This window comes from Haliaeetus leucocephalus, unplaced genomic scaffold, assembly GCF_000737465.1.
Source record: "Haliaeetus leucocephalus isolate CR32 unplaced genomic scaffold, Haliaeetus_leucocephalus-4.0 Scaffold556, whole genome shotgun sequence".
NCBI classification, from domain to species: Eukaryota; Metazoa; Chordata; class Aves; order Accipitriformes; family Accipitridae; genus Haliaeetus; species Haliaeetus leucocephalus.
The window spans coordinates 7,692,113-7,704,716 of record NW_010972992.1 but is presented as its reverse complement, the minus strand read 5'-3'; the positions used below and the strand labels follow the sequence as shown (position 1 = coordinate 7,704,716).

The 12,604-nt window shown below is 37.3% G+C and overlaps 1 protein-coding gene and 1 long non-coding RNA gene across 3 annotated transcripts in view; one reads left to right on the top strand and one right to left on the bottom strand.

Annotated features, from left to right (window-relative positions):
• The window catches only part of RER1 (retention in endoplasmic reticulum sorting receptor 1), a 7,013-nt gene extending 6,910 nt beyond the window's left edge, over positions 1-103 (bottom strand). The window contains exon 1 of one of the 2 annotated variants that reach the window (XM_010577468.1): positions 18-103. The gene's annotated coding sequence lies outside the window, so the exon portion shown is untranslated. The remainder of the gene's footprint in view (positions 1-17) is intronic. The other variant, XM_010577467.1, reaches the window with a different exon arrangement.
• Positions 104-2,944: 2,841 nt separating this feature from the next.
• LOC104837969 overlaps positions 2,945-12,604 on the top strand; it is a 34,542-nt gene continuing 24,882 nt past the window's right edge. The window contains exon 1 of the long non-coding RNA XR_775005.1: positions 2,945-3,049. This is a non-coding gene — a long non-coding RNA (uncharacterized LOC104837969). The remainder of the gene's footprint in view (positions 3,050-12,604) is intronic.

The window sequence follows — 12,604 nt, the reverse complement described above, 5'->3', positions numbered from 1 at the left end:
GGGCACCAGTTACTCACGGACGCCCAAGCCGGGTTCTTCCTTCCGTTCCCCCTCCCCCCCCCTTACTATCCACAAAACCCAATATGGCGTCGCTGGCGGGGGGGGGGGGGGGGAAACATTCACTTCCACTTCCAGGGTAAAAGGGGCGGGATAAAGGCCGGGTTCTGCCCCGCCATTGGGCCACCCGTGTGGGAGGGGGAAGGGGGCGTTGCCGCGGCGCCGAGCTGTGAGGAGGGAGGTGGGTGGCGGCGCGGGTGAGTGAGGACGGGGTGGGGGAGGCAGAGCGGGCGGGTGGGTGCCGTTATGGCCCCGGCTGCAGGCAGCCGCTGCGCTACCGGCAGGAGAAGCGTGGCCCCCGGCCAGCGGGGACCGAGCACGGGGCGGCCCTGCGCGTTGCCCGCCCGCTCTGCCTGTCCCCCTTCGTGTGGTGCCCCGGGGCCCCGCCCCTCGCTGCCGCGCAGCCAATGAGCGCCAGGAGTTTTTGGGGGGGGGCGGGGGGTGAGGTTGGGGTTCCCCCCCGCCATTTTCTCACCTCAGCCCGCCTGAGGGTGTGTGTGTGGGAGGTAGCGAATTTGTACCAGGGCAGAGCTCGCCGTGTCGGTCTCCTGCGCGGTGCCGCCTCAGCCTGGCCCCATCGTCTGGAGGGGCGAGGACGAGTCTCCTACGACCGCCATGTCCCGTCTCTCGTTAAGACGAAGAGACGCTAAGCCCGTGCTCCTGTGTTTAGGCTAACGTAAATACAAACGCTTTTCCTCTTATGGGTTTGCTTTTTTTTTTCAATGCTGGCGTTCTTGTTTTAAGCCAAGGTAGCGTAGTTGCTAACGCTTTAGTTTCCGGCTGTTCCTCTGTAGTCTGTCTGTAGCGCTTATAATGGCCTTGAGATATTTAAGAGCATGGGTTCCTGTTACAATGTAAAGTGAGTATAAATAGTAACCAACGTAATATATGTTTTCACATAAATGTTGCTTATACTGAAGTTTTAAAATGGGTGTCCCTGAGTAAAATTAGTGCTTTTATTTTTGTATCACTAGTTATTCAATTTTTTATTCAATTTTCAATCTAGTCTTTCTGTAGTATTTAAATAATTTCGGTTGTGTTCTCTTAACACGATGGGCAGTGGGGTGTGTAGAGGCCTCAGGTGGGTCTTGTATGAAGAACTGGAGCCTTTTGGGTTTACTCAGGGCTGTGACCTGAGGAACAGAAATGATTAGGCTAGGCTTGCAACAATCCTTTTAGCTTTTTTTTTTTTTTAAATCGGGTAATTTGTAGTCTTTAAACCCTTTCCATGCTATAAGACAGACCAAGAAGGCAAACAGATCCCCCCTTTTTACACAACACAGTAGAGGATCATTACCTGCAAAACTAGCATAGCTCTAGAGCTTACAGACTGCTGTGAAAGTCAGATCCTTGATTTCCAGAGTTTTAATAACTGTGATGCCATTCTGTTCTGTTAGAGGTGACGGGGAAAAATTTGACTTGATGGATTTAGGATTTCTGCCACGTATATACTCTGTAAATCCCTTCAGTTGGGGTCAATGTTTAGATGCTAAGATAGTAAGTCTTTAAAGTATGTGGAGGTGCTAACAATACGTAGGTATAAATTTAATCATATAAAGGGGAATAATAACAAAAAGTTTCAACTTTTGATGTGAGTTGAAAACAGAGGTGGATGTTTGCCTGTTAAAAGGGGTTGGAAGTATTGTTTTGTTTTCTAGGTCAGGACAAGCTGTTCTTTAAAGATGGAAGTTACTATGAGGGCGAGCTTGTTAGTGGAGAAATTATGGGGAATGGATTTCAATACTGGGCATCAACGGGTGAGCCTGTAATTTACATATGTTTAAAAAAAATAATCCCTCTGATTAAATTCTGATATATAAATACATATCATGAGCAGCCAGTCTGATTTAGTCCACGTTGTCAGACTTCCACGATGTTTATTGAAGAGTTGTGGGTTTTGTGTTTTCTTGTTGGCCTCTCAGTTTAGGCTGGGTTAACTTTCTGTCACCTCAGAAAGTTAATCGAATGTGTCAATAGTGGAAATCAGAAACATGTATCATCAATTTTTGATAATAGTCTCAGTCCTTCAAAGAAGCACACGTATGCAGACTTGTGCTCATGTGAAGTGCTCCACAAGATCAGGCCAAATATGTTAAAGGATTTAAAGAATTTGAATAAACTATCCATTAGGAAGGGATATCGTGTGCATGATTTACCAAGGGAAAGTTTCAGTGAGCTCGCTCTGTCCTAGCATCCTGAGCAGAATGAAGTTCTTTGATTAAAGATCTGTCCTAGTAAGTTGCTCCAGAAAAGAATTTCTCTTGTTTCCAGTTATTCCTGTACAGGTAAGTCAGTGACTTCTCTACCTGCCTAACCCCTGACAGAAAATAAAGGGGTGACCACATGGAATACAATGTGGGTAATAAATTGGGTAAATACTTGACAGAAAAATAGTCATCTGTCATTCTAAGATCACACATACATCAGGAGATTCTCAGTACAGTACTTCTAGTGCTAAGCAGCTGTTTTGTCAGGCTTTGACACAAAGATTTGAATGAGTACATGCCATCAAGAAGCTGTTAAGGTGGCTATGAAATACAAGTACTTTTTTTACACATTCTTTAACCATAAAAGAACATGCTATGAATCTTTTCTTTTTAACACATCACTGTCAGTTTTAAAGACCAGAAGGATTATGATTCATTAGTTTTAAAATAAAGACTGAATGAGCATGTTTATAGTCTTCATTAGACAGCATTAATAATAAAAAGAGGTAGTTGTTAATTTTAAACTTCTAGGCTTTTAGAATGTCTTCTATTTGTGCTCTATAAATAAAATATCATTTATTGGTGAACCTTAAATATATCTAAAAAAATTAAACCATGTTTGACAGATCTGTTGTATCTTTCTGTATTTAACTTTCTCATATATTTGGTTCAAAGGAACACTTACTCTGCTCAGTTCGTGTTTGGAAAGCTCCAGGGACACAAAGTCTTGTAATAGAAAGATGGTGGGAAATATGAAGGAGAGCTCTTTTATGGAATGAGAGAAGGTAGGTTAGACCCTTTGAGTAAGCTTTGTTTAAAATTTACTCTGTCATGACTGAACAGACCTGTTTATGCTGCATAAATATGATTATTTAATGATTTCATTTTTCAAAGATAGCTTTGATCTACTGACAGCCAGGAAACTAAACTCTTGTTCCTGCTTTATGTTGACTTAATCTGTGAGAATTAGTTTTTGTTTCAAAAATAAGAGCATAAAATACTGAGTAATGTTTGAATATGTATTTAGAAATAGTAATACTTAGTAAAATTTAGAGGTGGAAAAAAAGTTGTTACTGGCTATAATCTACGAGGGAAAAGTCCGTACTGATAAGATGTTAAGATTCAGAAAACAACTGGCACTGTCACAATTACAGTTTGGTAACATAGCATGGGAGATGGAACCGTTGCCTCAATGAATTGCTGCTATACAATTGCTTAGTTTTCAAACAGAACAAATTGTTAATCAGGAGAAGCTTTATGTCCAGCTCTTACTTCTGCTCACTTTTTCATATTTAGGAATTAAATACATTTAAAAATATGCTTAAATGAAAAAAAGTTACAGGTGAATTCTGGGACTCCCGTACTTTGGCCAAATTCAGAGATGGGACAGTTTGGTTGACTGAATTTGTAATACTTACATCATAGGAGAATTTGATACTTTAATGGCCTATGTGCTAATTGATTGGCTACAGCATTTGAAACAATTGGAATGAATTTGAGGGCTCCTGAAAGTTGAAGAAATACTTCTATAGTTTTTATTCAGTTTCAGTCTAGCAGGACTAAAACAGTTGTGATCTTGCATGTATTTAAGACAGAGTTTACGTACAGTTACTCAGGCTTGTAAATAATTTCTTAATTGACTGAAATGTAACCAATTTAATATGCCTGTCAAACTCCATGTTAGGGTATTTACACTGAAGTCAAGTTACTCAGTGGTGCTAGTGCTTGCAGTGCTACTGAACAGTAAGATCTTTGGAGCAGCAATTTCATTGTGTATGCAGTCAGTTGCCTGTTCTGATTTTACTGTAGACATTCATCCTGTATAAAAGCTATGTGTGTGGGTTTCCTTCCTCACGTTTGGAATTTACTGTGCATGGTACCAATCACTGTGATTTTATTGAGGGTAGATAATTCTCTGCTAATTTAAGCCAACTGTAATTTGGAAAAAAATCAGAAGGCTCTGACTGAAAAGTTGCTGAGTACTTATCAGAAGTGATCAGACTCAAAATGAGTGAATGAATAAACAAGATTTTAATTTCCAACTTGTTGAGGGGCATATCATTCTCTTTCTCCCTGATGAAAGGTTGGAATGTTGTGTTTAAAGAACTGAACTGTGCCATTTCACTGGTCACTTGAAATTCAGGGAAAGGACTGTAAGAGTGTGGACTAGATTTGACTGCCATGGCTTATTGTTCCTGGCTCACTTTCTCTGATAGTCTGGTGTATCAGGTCACCAAATCTGTTTTCCTTTAAGAATTTCCTATTTGTTTTTCTCTGTTTTAGGAATAAGGATAATTATGAAGGAGCCTGGATTCTAGACAAGTGTCAAGGTCATGAAATATTGCCTTGTGCTGTATATGAGGTATATAAAGAAGACTTATGAGAAACTGTACTGATTTGTTCAGAAAAGCTGAAAGGATCATGGTAGAGGATGCTTCAGGCAGATAAATAGAAAAGGTCTATGTTTAGAACTAGTACTGTTAGTTCATTTAACAAATTCAGTCCCCACTTTTAATTGAGTAACACATAAAGAGATTTCAAATTTGATTTTTTTTTTTTAACATCTCCTAATAGTATTTTGTGTAGTTGAACTTCAGATTCAATTTCAGTTTGACTTTTCTTGGATATGTAGTCTACTTAGGAGTTTTCTTGTGATTATTATTTGGATTATTCCTTATTTGTATAACAGGAGTAAACATAATGGTTTGGGGGTGGGAGGAAATGTATGTGTATATATGCATAAACACATACGAATACTCATACTCACTGACACCTACGGCATGGTAGAAAGATAAGGAAATATATTTTCGGTGTGAACTAAACAACAGGATAAGATATGGTGTGGATTATCTTCCAGCAATTCAGTGAGACGACCTTGATGTCTGGGACTTAAGGACCAAATGTGGTTGTGGTAGGTAAATGAATTACTGTATGACAAATCAAGAATAGGATTCTGTCATTGCAATCACAGTGCCTGAGGGTTAAAAAAAAATATGAAATTTATTACTGAAAATTTGAGAAATGAAATGACATCAAATCTGTGTTTGTCTTGGGATTTTTTTAAATTATTATTTAATTTGACATCATTTCTTTGGTGAGTGTTTGGAGAGAGAGAGTTTCTCTGAAGAAGTAGCATTTTATACTTTGGAAGTAACTTTAGAACTTGAAAACAGTAACTTTTAATTGTTGCTTACATATTAAGGTTTGGAACAGGCACTTCATAAACTATTTCGTTACCCAGTTAAAATGAAGTTCAGAAACCCAGTACTGATTTCATCGTTTAAGTCTCTTTTTCTTTCTGACTTTGATCCTCATTCAGTTTTCTTTGTTGAAAAGAGGGGGTTTCCGTAGGTTTAGTGGAAATTTGGAGAAGTACGTGTTCGGAGAAGCTAAAAGGTAGGGGAAGGCTATTCAATATAACTTTACTATGTGTCATTAGCCAACTGAAGTTTTTCCCTATGGGTATGAAATCACAACCAAAACTCTACTGAATACTGTTTATGTAGTTAAAATGGAGCATAAAGCACTTAGCTATCTTGCAGTTCCGTCTGCTATTGGTATATACATAAGGAGGTATCTTGGCTTTTCAGTTGAGGGTTTGGTTTTTTGGTTTGGTTCTCTTTTGTACCTGTCAACACCCCCAGATTTCTTTTAAATATACATTAAATCTGTTAATGTAAACTTAATTTTTTAATACAGTTTAAAAATCTTTATGTATTTTTCCAGGAACATAAGAAAGTTGGGAATTAAAATCAGTAGGACAAGATAATAAATACTTTTTAGATAAAGAAACAGATGACATGAAAACATGTACAAGTGCTGTTGTGCACTTGTTTCATTATAACCTAAACACTGTTAAACAAAAATGATGTTGTTACAGTAGCTTCTCACTTCTTGAGACGTTAAAGACAGGGTATTTTATGTATATATATATTTGTGTGTGCATGTATGCACGCACAGTTTTGTACCACTGGGTGTCTCTCTAGCATCTGTTTTGAGACCAAATTATTAAATTCTTCAGGCTTACACTTGTTCAGTAATTGGTCTGTCTCTGTAAGTGTTTACTACTGTATTTAAGTTTACACTGGGTGTGTGCTCAAAAGTGACAAGATACTTTGGCCAAAAAAAAATAAAAATCCTGACAGTACTGACAACAGTATCTGGTTGATTGATTTAGTATTTATATTATGCGGAAAACAAAAGACAACCACTTAATGCAAGTGTTCACTCAGAATATACTGCTTTCAAATTATATAACTTAACATAGAAAGATTAAAGCATATAAATACTTTTTTTCAGGCAAAATAATAGGTTGAAGTTCTTTTTTTTAACCAGTTACTGTAGAATTATGAAAGAGCTAGCCAGCCTTCTGGAAAGGGTCTAAGACACAGCTGTGACCTACACTTTACAGGTGAATGATTTAGCCATGTGTTTCTACAATTTTAATCTCTTTCAGCATGCTGATTGTAGAGCCATTCCCCTGAGTAGTGGTAGTATAAGTATTATTCTCCTTTCTGTTTTTCTGCCCCAAACACTGTCTCAGATCTTAAGTCTTCTATGGCTCTGTCATTCTCCGACAAAATCTATAGTATGCCTGGTCACTTCTTTTATTTCAGATTATAAAGCTGACAGTAATATACTTTGAGAATAATAATCAGGAACTTAATGGATATAAAATTTTCAATACTGCCTGTTTTTTCAGCAGCCAGTTTTGACACAGTACAAGTAACTGGTAGAATCTACTACCTGCTTTAATGATCTGTTGTTGTCAGTGAAAAATTGGCAAAAACTATGTGATTGGTTAACCACTGAGTTTGTGTGCACAGTATTTATTAAGTTTATACCAGTACGTTCCCGACAGATACGGTAATAGATCAGTATACACTGAAGTCCAACAAAAATCAAGGCACAGTTCCAGCAAAACATGAGTCTATGTAATATGGAAGTAAACAGGAAATATGTGAAAACTAATTAGTGGAGTTATGTATGGGCAGCGCAGGGGATGCAAACCCAGTCATAACACAAATGGTAAGACTTGGTTTGGTGCCCAAAAAAGGGCAAGTTGCTAAGAAACTCAAGTTAAGGATCTGTAAATTGTCTGCTTTGTCCACATAAACTTTTGCACGTGAGATTTTGAAGTTTCTTTTGTATGGTCAGATATCTTGATTCAGTGAATATCAAAGTTTGTGGCTAATCAGTTAGTGTACCCATACTTTGTGCAGATACTTATATGCTTGTAAACTGTGTGTAACTGTAGGGATTTTGAAAAAATACAATATTTTTTTTTTCCTTTACTGAAATAGTATCTTGGACATACTGAAGTAATCTGCTAGAACAAAAAGAACATGGGCAAATATTTCAGGCTCTAGGGTATTCTTCTAGCATTACTTCTGTGTGGTATAGAATATATTGAATAATGGCATCAAAGTTGAATTTGTTTATTTTTACTCTTCAGTTTGAACTGTTATAATGTCAGGGCTAGGTGTTTAGATCAATCTTTTGCAAGTGATAAATTTTTAGTAAGTGGATGCTGTCAGTTAATAGCATATTGTAGTCTGCAAACCTTCAGAGATTCAGGTCAATTAAATGTCCAGTAAACAACCAATAATTATATCAACAGAAGAGTCCAACAATAACAAACTCTGATTTATTTGCTGCTTAACCATAAAACGGATTTCATGTTGAGTAAAAATGTTGTCGAGAGATGCAAGATAGAAACTATAACTGAACACTAGGAAACAGGTAACAAAACAAAGCCCCTGACAGCTGCTGATTTAAAACAACAAAAAAAAAAACCAAAAAACCAAACCAGCAAAAAACCCCACAACAACAAAACAACCAAACCACACCAGTGAGCTATGGTGGCCTGTCTGGTTTTTGTGCATTTGTATGTGCACACATTTGAGAATGAAAGAAAACAATGACGTGTAAATGAAGTTTGCAGAGGTTAATGAAGCAAAACACTCATTTTCTTCATGAAAGTATTTCCTTTCTGTGATTTCTCATTTCTGGCTGCTGCTTAAGTCCCAGTAAGCAGATGCTGTGTTCCATTCTGTCCCTGTTGCTACTTCTTTGTGTGTTTTGGCTGTGTTCAGTTTGTCTTCTTTCCCAGAGGAAGGCCTGCTGTTTGATACACCTGTTAACCACACTAAACAGGTGGCAAGCCTTATGGGCTTTTTCACCTGCAGGCTTTTGTCGTCCCGTGTCCGTCCCCGTCCCCCCCCCCGAATCCATTTGAGCTACCTGTTTGGAAGAGTCGTAGTTTCAGTTCTGATGCAAATTATTTAAATTACTGGAATTTCAATTGCTCAGAATTATACTGCGTACTAGTGGATAATACAAAATTTGAAGATACACTAAATCTTCCCAAATCTTTATTAGGATTATAATTACAATATAATGATATACAATGTAAAAATATAAAGCTATTGCTGATATAAAGACCATGAATGAGTCTCCCTGTTAGTAAATGTTAAGCTCTATTTTAATTGCTTGTGGATAGGACCACAGACTACTGCATCACTCATAGCTCTAGTAACATTTAGAAGTTACTATGTCCCTGTAGTGGCCTGGAAGTGGGCTGAACATGTTTCTGAATGCATAATCTGTATATTTAATTGCCTTTTTCAGTTTTTTTTAGTGATCTTTAGCTGATACGTAGTTCTGATGCTTGATAATAAGGTGTGACAAGAAGAGAGTGGGAAGATGTAATTAGCAGTCTTCATGTAAGAATAAAGACCAGTAATGGGGGGGAGCAAAACAAAACCAAACCCCCACCAAACTACTATTTCTGTAGTTTATCTAGATTTTGCTATAATATACATATCTTACACTGGGGATTTGTCGAAAATCTTTTATTATAGTAGTCTGTCTTGCTAAAGAGAAACATTGTTGAATACTTTCCTGACTCAGCCTAACAGAGAAATCATCAGGATTTCGCTTGTTACCTTCACTTTAAAAGACAGGTAATGAAAGGCCTTCAGAGAAGGATAAAGTAAGGTTTTGGTAAAAATTATCAGACCAGAAATAAACCCATGAAAAAACTAATCAGGGAGGAAGCTTGTATTTAAAATGGGTGCTAAACTGCCTGCAGAGTTTGAGGTTTTGGTCTTATTCTGAAGTGCATGCTGATTTGAGAATAAGGTAGTCTGTCAGATCACACACATTCCTATATAAAAAAATGCCAGCTAAACATTGCTCTCTAATATGTCTTGATTTAAAACTATATTAATACTTTATATTTACTTCCCTGTTCAAGGATCAAAAGCATTGACAAGTTGTTGTTGTTGGTTTTATGTATATTAAGCCAGTGTATTTTCTTTTATTAAAACTATTTGAGCATCAATAACTTTCTGAAATGTTGTGTAGAAACTCTTTGAAGTTTGAGGAGGAAATAAAACCTTGTATGTCTTTTGACATAAACTGATTTACATTTGAGACTATAATTCTTGGAATAGATGCAGATTCTCCCAAGTTCTGAAAACGGGCTATATAGCATGAACTATCTGAACATATTCAGCCAGATAAGTAGTCAGGATATACTGGAGTAACTCTGTATTTAAATGCAGATGTGTTTGTCTAAATTGATGTCAGCTGAGGGTGTATGCTGTAATGGCAAACATTTTTATAAAGGAAAGCATGGTTCAGTCGTTACTCGAATCTGTTAAGTAATTTTAACGTGATATTTAAGATCAGGCCCATACAAGTAGGTTTGAGTGGTGGAAGCCAAATAATGAAAACAGTTGATAAAAGCCCAAATCAGAGCATGTGGAAATCATATACTGTTCGAGGCAGGCAAGTTGAGTGTAGAGGCAGGCAAGTTTGAATTTGAAATAAACACAATTAATTGCAATAATAAGTGTAATAGCCACTAACTAAAAAATGGAAGCCTCATCAATTAACTGGAAATCGCTCCCTGAAATAAAAAAGAAGTGGTAAGTGCGTCTGACCCATTTACAACATCTAGATTCATAAACAGGTGTCTTTGAACACCCTGCCCTGCTACACAATGTTGGGAGTAACTAACATTAAAAATGTTGTTAATTCCTGAAGAAAAACTGACAAAATATATATCCATCAAAGTTAGTATTTGAAAATCTTGCTTACTAAGACTCCCCCGAGTAAAGCAACATGTGAATTTCTGTAGTTAATTTACTACTGTTTGGTTGTTTTCTTAGAACTAGTTGTTTCAAAGTTTTCACCCATGATGAATAATTCCTAATGTCTCAGTTTTTTTAAACAGAAAATGAGTCATGCTAACCTGTTTTAAGTAGGCTGTTGCAGAAATGAATTAATATGATAATATGACCTTGTGAAATTATTACTGTTCCTGTACTAAATGTTCTTATTTATTACCCATAGCATTTAATTGGTGTTTAAATAAATTCCATATAAACACCTGTACTTCAGAAACAATCAACAATTACATTGTGCAGTTACCAGAATAAATTCTATATTACTGATTCTCAGGATAGGAGGATTTCTGTGGTTGATACCTAGCTGATAAACAACTTTGCCTTTATCAGTTACTGTTCTTCATTAGCTTCTTTATTTCTGTTTTGGTCTCTATTAGTAGATTGCAATGTCTTTGTGTCTACTGCATTGTCTCAATCACAGAAAATACAGGACCTTACTAAAACTCAAGGATTTTGTTTTGCTTAAAGCAGAATTTCCTGTTCTAGTTTAAAAACAAAACCAAACACAAACAAAAAAAACCCCACAGCATAATACAGCCCATCGCTGGAAGCTTGTAGCTTTTTATTTTTCTCCATTTCCTGCTCCCTTTTGTTTGTGTACTAACTGGTAGCTCTTTTTCTGGAGGCCCCTATGTCACTCTGGTTGTTCACGCCTTTGTTTCTCTGCATAAATGTGTGATGTATAGATAGTGCTTATGTGGACGTCAGCATTTCCAAACCTTGCATGTGTTGCATTGCTAAGCAACTTTTAGCAACACTTATCTCTCGTCCTTATGCCATCTGGAAAAGAGGATTAGACAAGGAAATGTGCCAGAGAGAGACAAAGGCACATCTAAGAAAGAGGTGGCTTAATTACTTAAGAGAATGAGTGACATTAATAGTAGGCAGTCATCAGAATAGAGTGAAAGCAAGCACAATGCCTTTACAGGTAGCAATAAGGACCCACTGAGAAAGGTTGCATATTTTATACTCCCCTGTCATTTTTCCTTCCCTAGAGCAGTACACGGCTGAATCCTACTGCATGTTTACATACAGTGATGCAAGATGAAGGCCCCTATGATTTCAGTACATAATTTAGATACAATTCCTGTTATAGTGAGTTTTTTCTAGACCTTCTTCCAGTTGTTATGTACATTCAGGAGTATAACTAGCTGACTACTGTTTTAAAGGTCTCTTCCACTAAGGAGAGAAGATTGTGAAAATGCCAGTGGACCTTGAAGCTTGTGTACGTTTGTTAGCAACAGTACTGCTATCATTGGGATAATGGCTGAAGATAGCATCATATGCTTTAAAGTGAAGGAAGGAAGAGACCAAAGCATGGAAGAAATAGACCAAAGCAAGTAGTATAAGAAGCGTATTTCCAAAGAACTGCTTTGTCTTTGCTTTTATCTTCTAGCTTACATCTGTAATTGCTAACGATGTGAACAAAGTGCTAGAACTTTAGCCGCTAAATCCATCTGGAGTTTCAACTGGGTTCACACACATTTTAGAATTATAGTAGCACTTTATTTGGTACCTCTGCTGTTATCACGCAGAAAGCCAGATACCCAACTTAATAGAAGAATGATCACTTCAGATTTTAGATATTCTTATTCTCTAGTTCCTTATGTACTCTGACATTGGAAGAATGTTGTCTGATAGCTAAACATGATTTAGTACTGTGTAGAACAGTGACATTTGCTACTGAGTTGTTTTACTTCCCATACCCGGACTTTTGGCTGTACTTTGACTGTTGTCTGATTTCCATATCGGTTTCAACTCTATACTCTTCCAATAATCTGGGAACAATTCAGACTAATTTTCAGTGACAGCTCTATGATGTTTTTACACGTTATCTTGGAATAAAAGTGCATGCTACAATATATAGTACTATACTTTTCTCGTATCTGAAAATGAAACCAGTATTCCTGATTGTGACCTTCCCTGTCAGCAAATACCTGTGAAATGTCTGACAAACTTTCCTATCCTCCCCTAGTATAGGACCACAAAGAGGAATCGTCTGACTCTGCTATCAGTTAATGCTAGTAAAATAGTGGCTGTGACCTAATAATCTCAAGGTTATACTATATTGAGGAGGAGAGAGTACGCTAGAAAAACTACGTATACATCATGACGTAATTCTAAATTGCACGATTACGTATGCAC